Source organism: Uranotaenia lowii, chromosome 3, assembly GCF_029784155.1.
Source record: "Uranotaenia lowii strain MFRU-FL chromosome 3, ASM2978415v1, whole genome shotgun sequence".
Taxonomy (NCBI): Eukaryota; Metazoa; Arthropoda; class Insecta; order Diptera; family Culicidae; genus Uranotaenia; species Uranotaenia lowii.
Window position 1 is genome coordinate 352,325,134 of NC_073693.1, and position 17,396 is coordinate 352,342,529.

General features: G+C 32.4%; 1 protein-coding gene across 8 annotated transcripts in view; it reads right to left on the minus strand.

The window, feature by feature from the left end:
• The window catches only part of LOC129754674 (high affinity cGMP-specific 3',5'-cyclic phosphodiesterase 9A), a 711,945-nt gene that overhangs the window by 143,557 nt on the left and 550,992 nt on the right, over positions 1-17,396 (minus strand). For 5 of the 8 annotated variants that reach the window (XM_055750864.1, XM_055750871.1, XM_055750870.1 and 2 more), the window contains exon 4: positions 1,162-1,199. The exons of the other annotated variants lie outside the window; for them this stretch is intronic. The gene's annotated coding sequence lies outside the window, so the exon portion shown is untranslated. The remainder of the gene's footprint in view (positions 1-1,161; positions 1,200-17,396) is intronic. 8 annotated transcript variants of the gene reach the window in all.

Here is a 17,396-nt window from a genome sequence, read left to right on the forward strand (position 1 = left end):
CGTAGCTCAGTTCATGACGATGTCACAAAATGACAGCTTGCCAAGTTTGATCACGATTCTTTGGATGGACTTGTGATGAACGAATGTACACGGACATGGACACGAGGGTGTTGTTACGGGTCCTAGTCCTAGACCAAAGGGTAGAATGTTGCTGCATCAATGAATGAGACTGAAACTACAAGCAAAGGTAGCAAGCAGCATAGTATGTTCAGCATTTTTTTTTCTTCGAGACCTAACGTTGCATTCTAGCCACGACGACATCCAACGAGATATTAATGACCGGTCGTGACGGTTATTTTTCTGCTGCTATTACAGTTACATTTTACTTTTTTCAAAGTTTCTTGGTCGTTAGTAAGTGACAGTGCAATATTTGACGTGGTTTCTTCGGGAAAAACCTACATTACTCTTCTTGAATTTTGAATCATTAACACTTTTTCAGCAAAATTAAGTTTTATTAAATAGAGAAAAAACATGTTACACAGCAGAATGGACAAAAGTAAAGACAGTGATACTCTTCAATCATTTCGATTCGATTTCTTGTAATGGATCTCAATTTCCAACTGAACTTCAAAAGTGAAAATCGTTGAAATTGTTACCACATAAAAATTCAATCATATTGACGATCGGAATGTCCTGTCAGCGTTTTTCCGCTCTATATATTTTGAAACTTTTTCGCTCTGCTCCTTTTCTAGCATTCTCACGATTATTTTTCGGCAATCGTTTCCGCCAGCAGCCAAAAAGGTGGTATTTGTCACGGGAGGGAACAAAAAACAAAAAAAAAAGAGCGAAAAATGAAATACATAGAATAGATTGGAATTTTCCATTGACCGGTCCTAGGGGCTAGCTTTATTGTTTTTGTCCAAAGACGAAAGAGGAAAACTATGGAAAACATTTCGGGTGGGATGAATTTTTTCCTCCCCGGTTTTTTCGTAAAACTTTTTGGTACAAAAGGGCATGGTTGAAAGAAAAAAAAAACCGGAATTCTGCCCACGGAAAACCATTGCCTAGCTAGGACAGTCGGGATTTTGTCTCGAAGATACATGATCTATATTGCATTCTTGACCTGTCAGCTCATCTCTCTCTCTCTTTGCTCAACTATGACCAATCAGAGATTGAAGCTGAGATGGAATTTTTGGGAAAATTAATTCGGATTGCTCTCACCTTTCAGCGCCGTCTCGTCTGCTCCACGTGTGAGGAATCTGAAAAAAAAGAATGACAACAAAATTGGGTTAAAAATGAAATTTTAAGAACTTATACTGCAAGATAATTGTTATAAAAAAGACACGATTGACAATAATGACGAAAATGTCAAAAATGTCAACGATGCAAAAATGACAAAAATGTCAAGAATGACAACAATGTATAAAAAGTCAAAAATGACAAAAATGTCAGAAAATACACAAATATCAAAAATTTAAAAAAATGTCCAAAATGTAAAAAAATGTCAAAAATGTGAAAATTGTCAAAAAAGTCAAAAATATCAAAAATGTCAAAAATGTCAAAAATGTCAAAAATGCCGAAAAATGTCAAAAATATCAAAAATGTCAAAAATGTCAAAAATGTCAAAAATGTCAAAAATGTCAAAAATGCCGAAAAATGTCAAAAATTTCAAAATTGTAAAAAATGTCAAAAATGTCAAAAATGTCAAAAATATCAAAAATGTCAAAAATGTCAAAAATGTCAAAAATGTCAAAAATGTCAAAAATGTCAAAAATGTCAAAAATGTCAAAAATGTCAAAAATGTCAAAAATGTCAAAAATGTCAAAAATGTCAAAAATGTCAAAAATGTCAAAAATGTCAAAAATGTCAAAAATGTCAAAAATGTCAAAAATGTCAAAAATGTCAAAAATGTCAAAAATGTCAAAAATGTCAAAAATGTCAAAAATGTCAAAAATGTCAAAAATGTCAAAAATGTCAAAAATGTCAAAAATGTCAAAAATGTCAAAAATGTCAAAAATGTCAAAAATGTCAAAAATGTCAAAAATGTCAAAAATGTCAAAAATGTCAAAAATGTCAAAATGTCAAAAATGTCAAAAATGTCAAAAATGTCAAAAATGTCAAAAATGTCAAAAATGTCAAAAATGTCAAAAATGTCAAAAATGTCAAAAATGTCAAAAATGTCAAAAATGTCAAAAATGTCAAAAATGTCAAAAATGTCAAAAATGTCAAAAATGTCAAAAATGTCAAAAATGTCAAAAATGTCAAAAATGTCAAAAATATCAAAAATGTCAAAAATGTCAAAAATGTCAAAAATGTCAAAAATGTCAAAAATGTCAAAAATGTCAAAAATGTCAAAAATGTCAAAAATGTCAAAAATGTCAAAAATGTCAAAAATGTCAAAAATGTCAAAAATGTCAAAAATGTCAAAAATGTCAAAAATGTCAAAAATGTCAAAAATGTCAAAAATGTCAAAAATGTCAAAAATGTCAAAATGTCAAAAATGTCAAAAATGTCAAAAATGTCAAAAATGTCAAAAATGTCAAAAATGTCAAAAATGTCAAAAATGTCAAAAATGTCAAAAATGTCAAAAATGTCAAAAATGTCAAAAATGTCAAAAATGTCAAAAATGTCAAAAATGTCAAAAATGTCAAAAATGTCAAAAATGTCAAAAATGTCAAAAATGTCAAAAATGTCAAAAATGTCAAAAATGTCAAAAATGTCAAAAATGTCAAAAATGTCAAAAATGTCAAAAATGTCAAAAATGTCAAAAATGTCAAAATGTCAAAAATGACAAAAATGACAAAAATGACAAAAATGACAAAAATGACAAAAATGACAAAAATGACAAAAATGACAAAAATGACAAAAATGACAAAAATGACAAAAATGACAAAAATGACAAAAATGACAAAAATGACAAAAATGACAAAAATGACAAAAATGACAAAAATGACAAAAATGACAAAAATGACAAAAATGACAAAAATGACAAAAATGACAAAAATGACAAAAATGACAAAAATGACAAAAATGACAAAAATGACAAAAATGACAAAAATGACAAAAATGACAAAAATGACAAAAATGACAAAAATGACAAAAATGACAAAAATGACAAAAATGACAAAAATGACAAAAATGACAAAAATGACAAAAATGACAAAAATGACAAAAATGACAAAAATGACAAAAATGACAAAAATGACAAAAATGACAAAAATGAAAAAAATGACAAAAATGACAAAAATGAAAAAAAAATGACAAAAATGACAAAAAATGACAAAAAAGACAAAAATGTCAAAAAAGGTCAAAAATGTAAAAATTGTCATAATTGTACAAAATGTCAAAAATGTAAAAATTGATAAAAATGACACAAAATTGACACAAAAATGACACAAAAATGACACAACAATTACACATAAATGATACAAAATGACTCAAAATGACACAAAAATGTCACAAAAAGGACACATAAATGACACAAAGATTACATAAAAATGACAAAAATGACAAAAATGTCAAAAATGACAGAAATAACCAAAATGACAAAAATGACGAAAAATGACAAAATTTAAAAAAATGACAAAAATTACAACAATTAGGATTGCTGCCAAATGAAAAACAAAATTGTACTGATATTTAGATGAACAGAAAGTTTTTTTTTCTCTAATAATAGACACTTTAGAAAGTATGATATATGTTAAAAACGCGTGATTTTTGTTTTTTAAGAAAATTATAAGAGGAATAATAGAAACTTCTCCTCATTCCAGTTTTCCAAGTTTTTCGGGAGAAAATTGTTTCAGAATGGCTACAGAAATAAAATAAAATCATTAAATCAAGTATTTTATAATTTCGCAAAATGTCAAAGAGCTTCGAAATTTCAATAATTTTTTTCTCAACATTCGAATGTTTCTTGTAGGTAGGTTGAGAAGAAATCCTATTTTTCTTTTTATCAAAAAAATTTTTTTTAAGAAAAAACCGTTAATGACTATAACTTGAAGGCTTTCATCGACAGAAACCCAAAAACCACGCTCAACACTCCCAAAAAAAACCTCTAAATTCTTATTCCAAATGAAAAACTCTACCGTTTCGATGTGAAAACTTTAACCGAAACCGAACCGATCGATAATCAATAATCGACTGGTAATCGGAAGAAATAACTTTTCATACAAGAACCTGCCAAAGGAAAGGGGGGACTAAAAACGGCTCTGAGGGGAGAAAAACTTTTCCCCAACCATAGCTCCGAACCATTTCCATCCTCCGATCATTCATCTGCGAGTTCGAGTTTGAGTTCGTAGTAATCTAGGTACTTTTGCCAACTTTCAGTCGAATTCAACCTAACTAAGTAAGGAGAAGAATATGGCAGCAGCTTATCCGAAGCTTCTGTTCTGTAATCAGAAGTTTGATTCTTTCAATGACAGGCATAATTGATGGAAAAGTTTGGGCGGAAGGTTGCGTGGCCATCACACATTGAGATTGTTTGTGCTCAAAATGTTGCAAGAATAACTGAGTTAGATACTGAATTTTTGTTTAGGAAACTTAGTAGAATGTGAGCGGTTTGTTAAAAGTTTTTCATTTAAAATTTGAAGATCCATCATGCCGTAGTTCGGCGCCCAGGAAATTAAACTTCCTCGGTTGCAAATTTTGCGCTAAAATTAGTGACACAATTCAAGTTCAAGCACCATTTGTCGCTTATTGTTGCGAGCAACTAAATTGCCATTCCGGGAGGGCTTAGTGCGACATCTCGCCAGCATCATCCCCCCTTACTCTCGAAGCTAATTTAATTTTACGCATGAAAGCTTCCACGGTGGCAGCGTTTTTTTTTCGGTCTTCTTCTGACTGTAGAACTCTCACACAAACAAATTCACACACACGGTTTCATGACCGTTTTTTTTTTTGGTTAAAAAAATTATTACATTCTCGTTTTCTCTCGTTTTTTTTTGGTTCCGCCGATCTAAAACACAGCCAGATTACCGTCAAGTGCACTTCGCTCCCTAATTTTATCTAATTTATCGTCGACGGTTTTTTTTTGTTTTGGCAAAAACATGAAAACTTGGAGTTGGAGGCATGTTGGGAAAAATAAACGACAACTAGTGTCGGGAAATCGTTGATGCGAAATTACCGGTTGGAGTTTTTTTTCCCAAAAATTTGCATGAGACGGCACGTGTCATTTCAACGATTTTGTTTTATCAGAAATTTTAGCCTGAAAACTGCACTTGATCATGTTTGATGTTTTTTCCCTAAAAAAAAAATCGGTCAAGAAGTTTTTTTTCCAGAAAATTTAAAGCTGTGAATGAAATCATCCCCCCTTTCCTCTTTAAAAAAAAAATTGAAATAACAAATCACCCAAGACGTCGGTTGCCGGCAAATGGGGATGATTAACCGGGAAACGACCAGCTGTTTTCTTGAGCCTACCAAAAATCTTGGGCTCAACATGGAAATAAGACATAATTTCCCTGAACCGAACATTCCGGAAAGTGGCCCCGGAAACTGTCCCAGGCCCTTCTCGGGCTTTCTGCTACTGCTGTCTGTTGGCCACGCGCCGTGGCCCGTTCCTTGATGAAGACGATGTTGGAACGTGTTGGATAAATATTTACCGGATCAACAGTTTCGTGTAAATCTGGTCCTGTCACCGTCATGTCGTCCTGTCGTTTCGTCGCAGTCTCCGGGACTAGATTTTGATGCTCACGCTGTTGTTGTTTTCATGTCGATCCCTTCCGGCTGTTTTCCGGTTGATGGCGTACTCCGGTCGCGCCATTGCGATTGTGTTGACATGGTTCAGGTTTTCGGATTTCGGGCATCAGGTCTTTTGTGATCCCCAACCTAAAATCTCCGGTTCCCGGTTCTCGAGGGGATGATGGATTCCGGGGATTGTTGATTGAATCCCATACGACAACGACGACGGTGTCTTGCGAGTTTAGGCCAAGGATAGGAGCTCCAAGCTCAAATTTTGATCGGTTGGTCGGTCTTGATTAGTAGTCCAGGTATGAATGAGCTCGATGGTTAACGATTTATACTTCTCAATAGCCGGAAGCCAATCAAACTTATCCCAAATCAGAAGTGTATAATTAAATCTCAGCAGAAGGAGAACTGTAGAAGTATTCGGAAAGCTTTTCCAGAGCGTAGCTTTGGGTCGAATCTAGCGTTTCCTGTAGTCAAAGTTGAATAAACGAAAAACACATCGTTTGGTTACTCTTTACTCTGTTCCTTCAATGGTGACAAAAATTTATGGATAGGACATTTCAGCAGATTCCTTCTAATAAAAAAAGCACATTTCACAGACCCAAATTCAGAAAATTAAAACAAAACACTGAACCCACGTTGATGGTACTGAAACATTATTTCTGAAGCTAACTATCAACATTATTCGGAAACACAATTCAAAATTCCAAAAATAGCTCCCATATCCCGCCTGTCGAAGAGGTGATAAATATTGGTCCAAAACGAAGCCCATGATGACGGTTGGCAATAAACCATACCTCGGTACCTAAAACTGACCGCTCATAAATCCATCAGCCATCCAATATAATAAACCGCGCTATAAATGTATGATCAAAGTTAACCCTCCCCCGCAAAAGGTTTTCCCATCGAACAGCATAAATCAAAAACTCCGATACATGTTCCTACTCTGGGTGCCTATGTATTTATGTGGGTGAAGACTAGCTTCATCGTTCCGGTTTTCCTTCGTTAAACATTTCCTGCTTCCTACTTAGAATAAATCGAATGAAAAAAAGTCAAAACCCCTTCTCCCGATTCCGGTTTTTTTGTGAAGGTACGTGTGTATTTCCCAAAAAAAAAGTCTCGATCATCAGGATTGATGTGGGTCCGTGCCAAAGAACCGCAAAATGTTCACACCCACAATTGACCTTACCCCGGCCAACAACGTTTAGCTCAATGCCACCAGTTTCCTCAATCATCCTTTCGACCCCTCTCCACCCTTTTTGGTAAAGAACGTGACCAGACAGAATTATTTCGTTACGTCGGCAACCAACCGAAGCCGAATAAAATTGGTCGGAAATTTCCTCACAATACTCCCACCCCCCATTTTGGTTGGCATTTTTCATTAGAAAGAGAAATCTTTTAAAATTTTAAATAAAAAAGTCTATTTCGCATACAGCTTCTCTTGAATTTTCGTATTATTGATTTCCAGCTTTCGTTAGACTTTCCGACTTTCCAACTTCCGACTTTCCGACGTTTCGACTTTTCGACTTTTCGAATTTTCGTCACTTTAACTTTTCGACTTTTCGACTTTTCGAATTTTCGAATTTTCAATTTTTCGACTTTTCGACTGTTCGACTTTTCGACTTTTCGACTTTTTGACTTTTCGACTCTTCGACTTTTCGACTTTTCGCCTTTTCGACTTTTCGACTTTTCGACTTTTCGACTTTTCGACTTTTCGACTTTTCGACTTTTCGACTTTCCGACTTTCCGACTTTTCGACTTTTCGACTTTTCGACTTTTCGACTTTTCGACTTTTCAACTTTTCGACTTTTTGACTTTTTGACTTTTCGACTTTTCGACTTTTCGACTTTTCGACTTTTCGACTTTTCGACTTTTCGACTTTTCGACTATTCAACTTTTCGACTTTTCGACTTTTCGACTTTTCGACTTTTAGACTTTTCGACTTTTCGACTTTTCGACTTTTCGACTTTTCGACTTTTAGACTTTTCGACTTTTCGACTTTTCGACTTTTCGACTTTTCGACTTTTCGACTTTCGACTTTTCGACTTTTCGACTTTTCGACTTTTCGACTTTTCGACTTTTCGACTTTTCGACTTTCCGACTGTTCGACTTTTCGACTTTTCGACTTTTCGACTTTTCGTTTTTTCGACTTTTCGACTTTCGACTTTTCGACTTTCGACTTTCGACTTTCGACTTTCGACTTTTGACTTTTGCCTTTCGACTTTCGACTTTCGACTTTCGACTTTCGACTTTCGACTTTCGACTTTCGACTTTCGACTTTCGACTTTCGACTTTCGACTTTCGACTTTAGACTTTAGACTTTCGACTTTCGACTTTCGACTTTCGATTTTCGACTTTCGACCTTCGACTTTCGACTTTCGATTTTCGACTTTCGACTTTCGACTTTCGACTTTCGACTTTCGACTTTCGACGTTCCAACTTTTCGACTTTTCAACTTTTCAACTTTTCGACTTTTCGACTTTTCGAATTTTCGACTTTTCGAATTTTCGACTTTTCGACTTTTCGACTTTTCGACTGTTCGACTTTTCGACTTTTCGAATTTTCGACTTTTCGACTTTTCGACTTTTCGACTTTTCGACTTTTCGACTTTTCGACTTTTCGATTTTTCGATTTTTCGATTTTTCGACTTTTCGATTTTTCGATTTGACTTTTCGACTTTTCGACTTTTCGAATTTTCGACTTTCCGACTTTTCGACTTTTCGACTTTTCGACTTTTCGACTTTTCGACTTTTCGACTTTTCGACTTTTCGACTTTTCGACTTTTCGACTTTTCGACTTTTCGACTTTTCGACTTTTCGACTTTTCGACTTTTCGACATTTCGACTTTTCGACTTTACGAATTTTCGACTTTTCGAATTTTCGACTTTCTGACTTTTCGACATTTCGACTTTTCGACTTTTCGACTTTTCGACTTTTCGACTTTTCGAATTTTCGACTTTTCGACTTCTCGACTATTTGACTTTTCGACTATTCGACTTCTCGACTTTTAAACTTTTCGACTTTTCGACTTTTCAACTTTCCGACTTTCCGACTTTCGACATTCCGATTTTCCGAAATTTCAACTTTTCGACTTTCCGAGTTTTAGACTTTTCAACTTTTCGACTTTTCCACTTTTCGAGTTTTCGACTTTTCGACTATTCGACTTTCCGACTCTTCGACTTCTCGACTTTTGAACTTTTCAACTCTTCGACTTTTCGACTTTTCGACTTTTCTTCGACTTTTCGACTTTTCAACTTTTCGACTTTTCAACTTTTCAACTTTTCAACTTTTCAACCTTACGACTTTTCAACTTTTCCACTTTTCAACTTTTCAACTTTTCAACTTTTCAAATTTTCAACTTTTCAACTTTTCAACTTTTCAACTTTTCAACTTTTCAACTTTTCAAATTTTCAACTTTCCAAGTTTTCGACTTTTCGACTTTCCGACTTTCCGAATTTCCGACTTTCCGACTTTCCGACTTTCCGACTTTTCGACTGTCTGACTTTCGGACTTTCGGACTTTCGGACTTTCTGACTTTCTGACTATCTGACTTTCTGGCTTTCTGACTTTCCGACTTTCTGACTTTCCGACATTCTGACTTTCTGACTTTCTGACTTTCTGACTTTCTGACTGTCTGACTTTCTGACTTTCTGACTTTCTGACTTTCTGACTTTCTGACTTTCTGACTTTCTGACTTTCTGACTTTCTGACTTTCTGACTTTCTGACTTTCTGACTTTCTGACTTTCTGACTTTCTGACTTTCCGAATTTCTGACTTTCTGACTTTCTGACATTCTGACTTCCTGACTTTCTGACTTTCTGACTTTCTGACTTTCTGACTTTCTGACTTTCTGACTTTCTGACTTTCTCACTATCTGACTTTCTGATTTTCTGACTTTCTGACTTACTTTTAAAAATGAAGTAGGAGCATTTAAACTTCTATTAAAGTGATGAACCATTGTAAACAGAATTTTTTTTATAATAGATATGTAATAAAAAAAAACTTGGTTTTAGGATAACTGATTGAGACTTCTGAAAGTTTAAGAAAGTTTAAAAAAATATTGAAATTCGTGATTGGTATAGATGTGAATTGATATTTCTGATCGATGGAAAAATTTATAGGAGATTACGTCGTCTGATAGTTGAGGAATTGGTACGAAAGATTGAAACTTTTGCTTTTTTTAACGGTGGATTGAGACTTCTTCTACATGTTGCTGCTGCTGTTTTTAAACAGCTAATTTGAATTTCTTCTGTTGATAATGATAAAAGTGGATTGAAACCTTCTGCTTGAGGAAAAGAAATGGTTCAGTTCAATAAGAGTCTTCTGATGGAATCGTAATAGGGATTGAGACCTCTTGCTTTTTTCTTCTTAATCCTAAAAGCTGGTTCTAATTGTGAAGAATTTGACATTCTACTTTTGAACCGGTCTCATTCTCGAACGAATTTTGGTATGAAACCCTTCTATCAAAAAGAAAACTAACTTCCCTGGAACCTTAATTCTGCAATTCGTTTCAAAAGTATCCAATTCCGAGTGAACCCGAGTGGAAATCTCGGTAATTTGGAAAAAATGCTGGTCAGTCAAAATCCTATAAAAATACACAAATTACAATTTTGAAACTTGTCTGTTCTGTAAAAGATTTTCAAAACAATTAAGGTTACAAATAGCTTCAATTTTTATGATTTCCAAAAGAAAATGAAAAAAGGAATCAAAATCAACCGATGACCTACAGCCCCGGGAAAAACTGGATACTCACTTTACAATGATTGGCCAAGTAAAAATAAAATCTAAACTTCTCATGTCCCCACCATTTGCCGGTTCGTTTGCCGATGGCTGATGGTTGAGTTTAAGCTTCGACATTTGTCACACACTCACTTCTCTTCTTACTTAGAAACCGCTCGCTGGAGGCAAAACGACACAAAATGTGTTGTATTTAGGTGGTACTCAAAAGCCAAAAGGAGCCATTTTCGACGACTTTTGATTGCGGTAAACAAGCCGGGCGAATCCGGACGGGATTATTTGCTGATGTTATCGTGTGTCAAGTCAGGGCACATGGCCAAAGGAGTGTGAATGTTCCAATCACTGATTTTCTCCTGCTCTTCAAGTTTGAGACGAAGGAGGAGCTTGGCTGTGAAAAGCTCCACACGGATCGGTGGATTTTTCCAATTATTTACCGATTGAAGTTGGAGATGTGGTTAAATGTCACGAATGCATGAATGGAAAGTGATGAAAATCTCAGTGAAACTACCTCGTAAAGTAATGTAAACATTTGCAAATTTTTGTTACGATATGTTCAATGGTTTTTGAGATATCGTCCAATAATGAGAATAATTTACCAACTTTTTCGGGCAGAATCGTGAAAAATCAATGGAACTCCCAGTGAGAGACCCTAAAACAACTGAAACAAACTATTCGAACAACTTTCTGATGGTAAAACGTAATAGATAACCAAAAACATTAAAAAGTGAGCTTAAATTTGAATAAAAGTGCAGAAGGTTGATTTTGTGAAGAAATGGAATGTCAAATGTCAATCCAAACCGGTTGATTGTAAAAGTGCTTAAAAGGGTCAATTTTTCTGTTTAATAAATTTGTTGGCCTCAGGAAAAAACTACCCACCGATAGAAAAATACGATGGTCAAACCGTGCGCAAAATAATATAATCGTTTGCAGGGAAATATTTTGAAAAATTTGGGACTGGACTGTTAATCGAACTTTTAAGCGGGCACCTGGCAGATGATCCGGGGATAAACAAGAAGAAAAACATGAAAATTTTGATGTCTAGTACTTGAGGAGACTGACGATCTGTAGAAACTGCAAATCAGACAGTGTTACATAACTCTTGACACAATTGATAGCTAAAAAAAGAGAACAGTCCAAAAAATTGCCATAACTTTCAAAAAATTTAAAAAAAAATGTAGGTCAAGATCTAGGAAACAGAGAACATCATCAAAAAAAGGCCTTTATTTTGAAAAGGGGTGGTTCAAAAAAGTATAGTCGAAAAGTTCATTGGACGACATCTCAAAATCCAACACATGTATGGTCACGAAAATTCACACCGGTAAATTCACAACCGGTGATAATGAGTAGTTTCACTAAAAATTTCATCAATTTTCATCCATGCATTCAAGAATTATTCATTAATCAATGTAATGCATTTTTTTTCGATTACAGTCCTTACTGACGAATAAAGCAGAAAGAAGTCCTTTTACACAGCTAGACAATTCGAATTTTTATGAAACAATATCTAAATAATTAAAATCTAATTCAGAATAAAATCTTTGATCTGTGACAATAATTTAACAATAAAACAAAAATGTTAATAAGAATATTCTAAGAAAATTATTTTAAAAAAGGATTATCTTTTTTTATTTTGGGGGAGGGGGGGAAGGTCACAATTTTGTGGGACTGTGGTTCAGCGTTCAAGTTTGTGTCCCTAGTGAGCAGAAGAGACACCTAAATTTCTTACAGTAAAACTGGAATGCCAAATACAGACAATCTTCTGAGATGTAGTTAAAATCTCCATAGACTGTCAGAAATCACGAGAATTTCAACAACTGGTTTAAAAAAAATAAAACTGTAATTTTTGCAACATCTTCTCTATCTTCGCCAGTCTTCTTAAAAAAAATTACATATAATTATTTCATTATTTATAACACAGCAATAAACCCTCTCTAAAAAACTATTCTTTAAATTTCATCAAGCAGATACTTTTTTTTTCTTCGGGAATTTCATGCAGAAATCAGATCATTTCTGGATTTTCGATAATAAAATAATTTAAGTATTCTTCATATACCGTGAATCCTTCAAAATTTTGCAAACGTTTTAACAATAAAATTGAAAATGAAGGTAACCATTATTAAATTGAAGATTTTCAAAAATAACCTGAGCTAGATTTACAAATTAATTTTAAAAAATCTTAGAAAGACAAAAGCATTTTTCAGTTATTATGGTTTTGTTTGTTCAGTTAATTTCATTAATTTAATGTAGATTTACGAGAATATGTTTATTCCACATTCTACCACTGTTTCGGAACTTCCATTGGAAAATAATAATCTTTAAAAAAATAGATTCAACTTATGCTTTGCATCGCTGAATCTCATTTCTCAATTAACCGATTTTAAAAACTCAAATTTAAGTTTTTCTTGTCAATTTTATTACCTTTTTATAGAACATATGTAATCAGTCTCTCAAAAATCTCGGTTATTCAGTATATGGAGTGAAGATTATAATTATTGGAGTGCGCTGCGAGTCATTTTGATCTGAAGGAAGATCAAAACAACACTTTACCTTAAAGATTTAGGTATTCTCAGACTTTTTGCCGCTTTTCTAGCCATGCAAATCCGGAAAAGTCTGTCTGAAAAGCTGTCTAAATTCGGGCGACTAGCATTAGCATGTTTATCCTTGTTCCAGGTAAAATCCAAAAGCTTAATGAAAGTCTTTATGAATGAAATTTAATAATAATGTTTCGTAATTTACCGCCTCAATTTAATATTAAATCAACTCAATTTGAGTTTTTGAGTTCACGAAAAATGTGAATGAGTTCGGAAAAGATTAAATTTTTTTACGATAGCCAAGTCAGCTATGAATGTTCTAATCCAATATGATGGGCAAGGTTGTCGAAAATGATTTTGTGTTTTTGCGAAAAAAAAATTATGACTTTCTGTGATTTTACCTAGAAATTCTGTGATGGTTTTTTGTGATTAGGGCAGCATTAGTTTCTTTGAAAATAATGTAGAAATGAGTTTTTAAATTTCACTTATGAAAAATTAATTGAAATTAACAGTCTCAGCATGTTTTTCCAAAACAAAGTCAGAAATCTAATATTTATTTTGACGGAAATCTATAAATTTGGAAATACGTACAAAATTTCAAAAATCTGTGAAATCACAATTCATATTCACATATTTCCAAAATTCTGTGTTCTATGACACAGATTCTGTGAGGAAAACTTACTCAAAATTCTGTGAAATAATAGATTTTTCTGTAATTTCGGCAACCTTGATGATAGGTTCCATTTGGATTGAATTATGTGTTCCAGTAATCGTTTTCTGGATTAGAAGATTCGAAAATAAATGCAGTTTTTCTATCTTTGTGTCACAACTTCTTCTTTTTTCTGTCACAACTTATGTTGAAACATACTGAATTTTTGAGTTATTATTCAAACCTCAGCAAAGTTGATCATCTAAAAAAAATTAAAATTAAAGCCATAACTTCTATTACTGTTGAATTTATAAAAATCTATGGGCAAAATCACCAAATAATCTGAGATTTCACAAAAAAAAATGTTTTTCAGATTCGCAGAGTTTTTAAATGTGTCATAGATGTTAACAAATTATTTCACAATAATTTTATAAACAAAAAATAAAGTTTACTTCATCTTTATATCAATGTAATTCAATGTCTCGAAGAATGTTTCCAAACCTCACGTATTTAGTCCATAGTACAAAAATTGCTCAGTGGGAAAATATTCAACCAAAATCTCGAACAAAATCGAAGCCGCAGTTCAAAAGACCTGAAATATTAATTCATTATCTTTTGTGAAATTTTATCAGAAATTCAAATCTTCCGATCGGAGTGAAGTTTTGTTGGACACTTATTACCCAGAAAAGAACAAATATAACTTCGTGAAATTAATTTTTGGACTAGTAATATTAAACAAATATTATTTTTGGGAAATATTACAATGTGATGAGAACTCGATCAGAAGACCATATCAAATTTATCATTCAAACCAATTTCAATGAGATATTAAATCATAATTAGATAAAGCTTTGATGACTAAATCTTGGAGTGTGTAATGCAAACTTTTTTCTGCCTTTATTTAAGGTTCCAAAAATCAGGAAAAAAAAATCTAAAACCTGGCCAAATCTAAGCATTTGATTTGAAATCTTTTTTTAAACTAAATCCAGAAAAATGAAGGCAGAGTGCAGTGATAATAAAAAAAATCAAGTTATGCAAATTTAATTTTTTTTTTTATCAAACTACGTCAGCAACGTTAAGAATCGATTTCCAAAATTCCTTTAAAAAAAATAATTTGGATAAAGCTAGCTTAAAAAAAAGTCCAACTTGAGTTTTCAGTTTTTTTAATGTGCCTTAATCCAGTATAATACTAACTTATTTTTACAAGTTTATGGCAAAAACCAGACCCTGGTTTGCTATACTTGTTCAAGTTGTTTACTTTACAAATATTTCACTTCAATACTGCAAACCGATTTTAATGAAAACAAAAAAGTTATTGCGATTCAAAAATTGTATTTTGGAAGGAAATGGTCGTCTAACACTCAATGTGTACTTTTTACGCAATGCTTTTTATACGAGAATTTGCGGCTAAAATACAATCTTTGAACCGCAATTACTTTTTCGTTTCAATTCCAATCGTGTTGCAGTCTTCGAGTAAAATATTTGTCTCATCTTATTCTTCACGAAAATTATCCATAAAAATCAATCGGCTAGTGAAGAAAAAAATTATTAATGAAAAACTAGTATTTTTATTCCTCCCGAGCCAAATAACTCAAAATCCTATTCACGTTCGAGACTCCAGCAACTCCTCCCCATGATCAGATCGTTCTGAAAATTGACATGTGACCTTCTGACAAGCTTATAATTAGTTTTGACTTGGAGCGAGTGAGATTTACCATGTTTAATTCTTCATATACTATAATAAGTACACCGCGGTTTGTATGATTATTCGAAAATACAAAAATTTCTGTTATAGAAAAGTAATCATAACTTCTTTAATTTTCAACCGATTTTGATAAATAACCACTTGAAATCTTTGTTTTTAACTTAAATTCAAGTACAAAAGAAAATCAGATTTTTCAAATGTTACCTTTGAGTTTAAAACTTTCTTTAAAAAATAATTTCTCTAAAATGCGTATTTTGGAAGTTTTTCGATCATATAGTCACTAATATCAACAATACTGTTGATCATACGCAAGAATGAAAATTAGATGATCGATAGCCAATTTATTCACCTTTAATATGCAAAAAGAATTTTCAAATTTATGTTATACATCCAGAGATATTTGGATCTGAGACAATCTTTTTTTTACAAAATTTTATATTTGGAGCATATTTAAATCAAAAAGTGTTCTACTGAGATTTTTTTCAATTCCATTTTCGGATTCAGCGCCTAACTTCACATTGAAAATATAGATCAGCCAATAAAGTTCACGACTTTTTTTTTAAATTGTGTAAACTAGTGTTGTCAGTTTTCGAATGAAGACTTGCAGCACAGAATAGGTGGAAAAAAGAAAATCAACTCCCATTTTATTGAAGTTCAAATGTCTTGCCCGATTGCAAGGAATATTGCATAAAATTAAAATTTTATATTTGAGTAATTTATAAATCATGCTTACTTAAATTGATTTAAAGACTTTATAAAAATATTCCTGATTTTTATCCGGGCAATATCAGGGAAAATGCCGAGAATTATTAAAATAAAAAATGAGAAATATTGAAAATAAATCAGAGTTTCTTAAATATAATTCCCAGAACCCAAAAAGGTGTTTTAAAGTAGATGTTACAAAATTATCAAAAAAATCACATATCACTCTACAGTTTGAACTCAGAGCTTTCCATTGTACGATAATATATGATATCGACAAATCGTAACCAATTATTATAAGTAAATTTTGAGCTCCCATTCCATTATATGCATCGTCGCGGGTAACGATTTTGTTTGTTTATGAAATTAAGGTTTGCTTCTGTGCCAGTAAAAAAAATGCAATAAATCTTGTCTTCAAAAACCCTTAAAAGGTGTTTTGCTTAAAAATGCAGTTTTTCTTAAGAAGGGTACACTAGTTTACATTGCAATCCAACTGATTTAACTTTACAGTTCATTTATGAAATCCTTATTTAACGTGTCGACAAAGTTGTATTCAGATATTGAAAACTTGAGAGTCGATAAACCCCAACATTCACTCCGATCAATTGAAGTAATGGAAAAAAGATGCATGTCATAAAAAATATTCTGCAGATAAAAAACATTCGTCGAAAAATCAATTTCAATCTCAAACTTTTTATTTATGGTTTATGCCCACATTCAAGGAATTCATAATATTTGTATTCAGAAAATTCCTACTTAAATGGTACAGTAATAATCTTTTGAATACATTTAAATAATAAATAAAATTAATATTTCAAATTTAAAAGTCTACTTTGCAATTCCGAAATTTTGATTTTTTAAGAAAAAACGCAATTTCTATTTTCAATATTTAGATTTATTTAAAAAAAATCTTAATCTAAGAGGATTACAATAATGATGAGCCAGCGATTCAAAATATAAATAATTTTAATTATTTTTATATTTTTAAATATCCTTTTTCGAATCGATCATGATTTTGAAAATCATCTATGGAAAGTTAGAGAACTTGTCGAAGAACATAGCGACTAGTAAGCTTAATTTTGATCCGTCATGTTTTCTAAATTAGTGTATTCTTTGTGCTTTCAATATTTGAAAACAAGTTTGGAGTTATTTATTTCTTACCAGGTTATATTGCTCATTTAATTTCAATTCAAATTTTTAAACGTAGGTTTTTTTCGATATTAGTTTCAATGATGATTTAAACGAATATAATTTATTTCAAATATTGAATGTAATTATCAAAAATTCCGAAAAAAGAAATTATTTGCACTTTATTTTTATATAAAGAAGAATTTAATTAAAAAAACAACTGAGACAAGAAAAAAATCAGTAGAACTTGATTTTTTCAAAGCGTTGTATTTCGGAAACTAAAATATTTAGAAAAGATCTGAATTCTTGATTAGCTGATGAA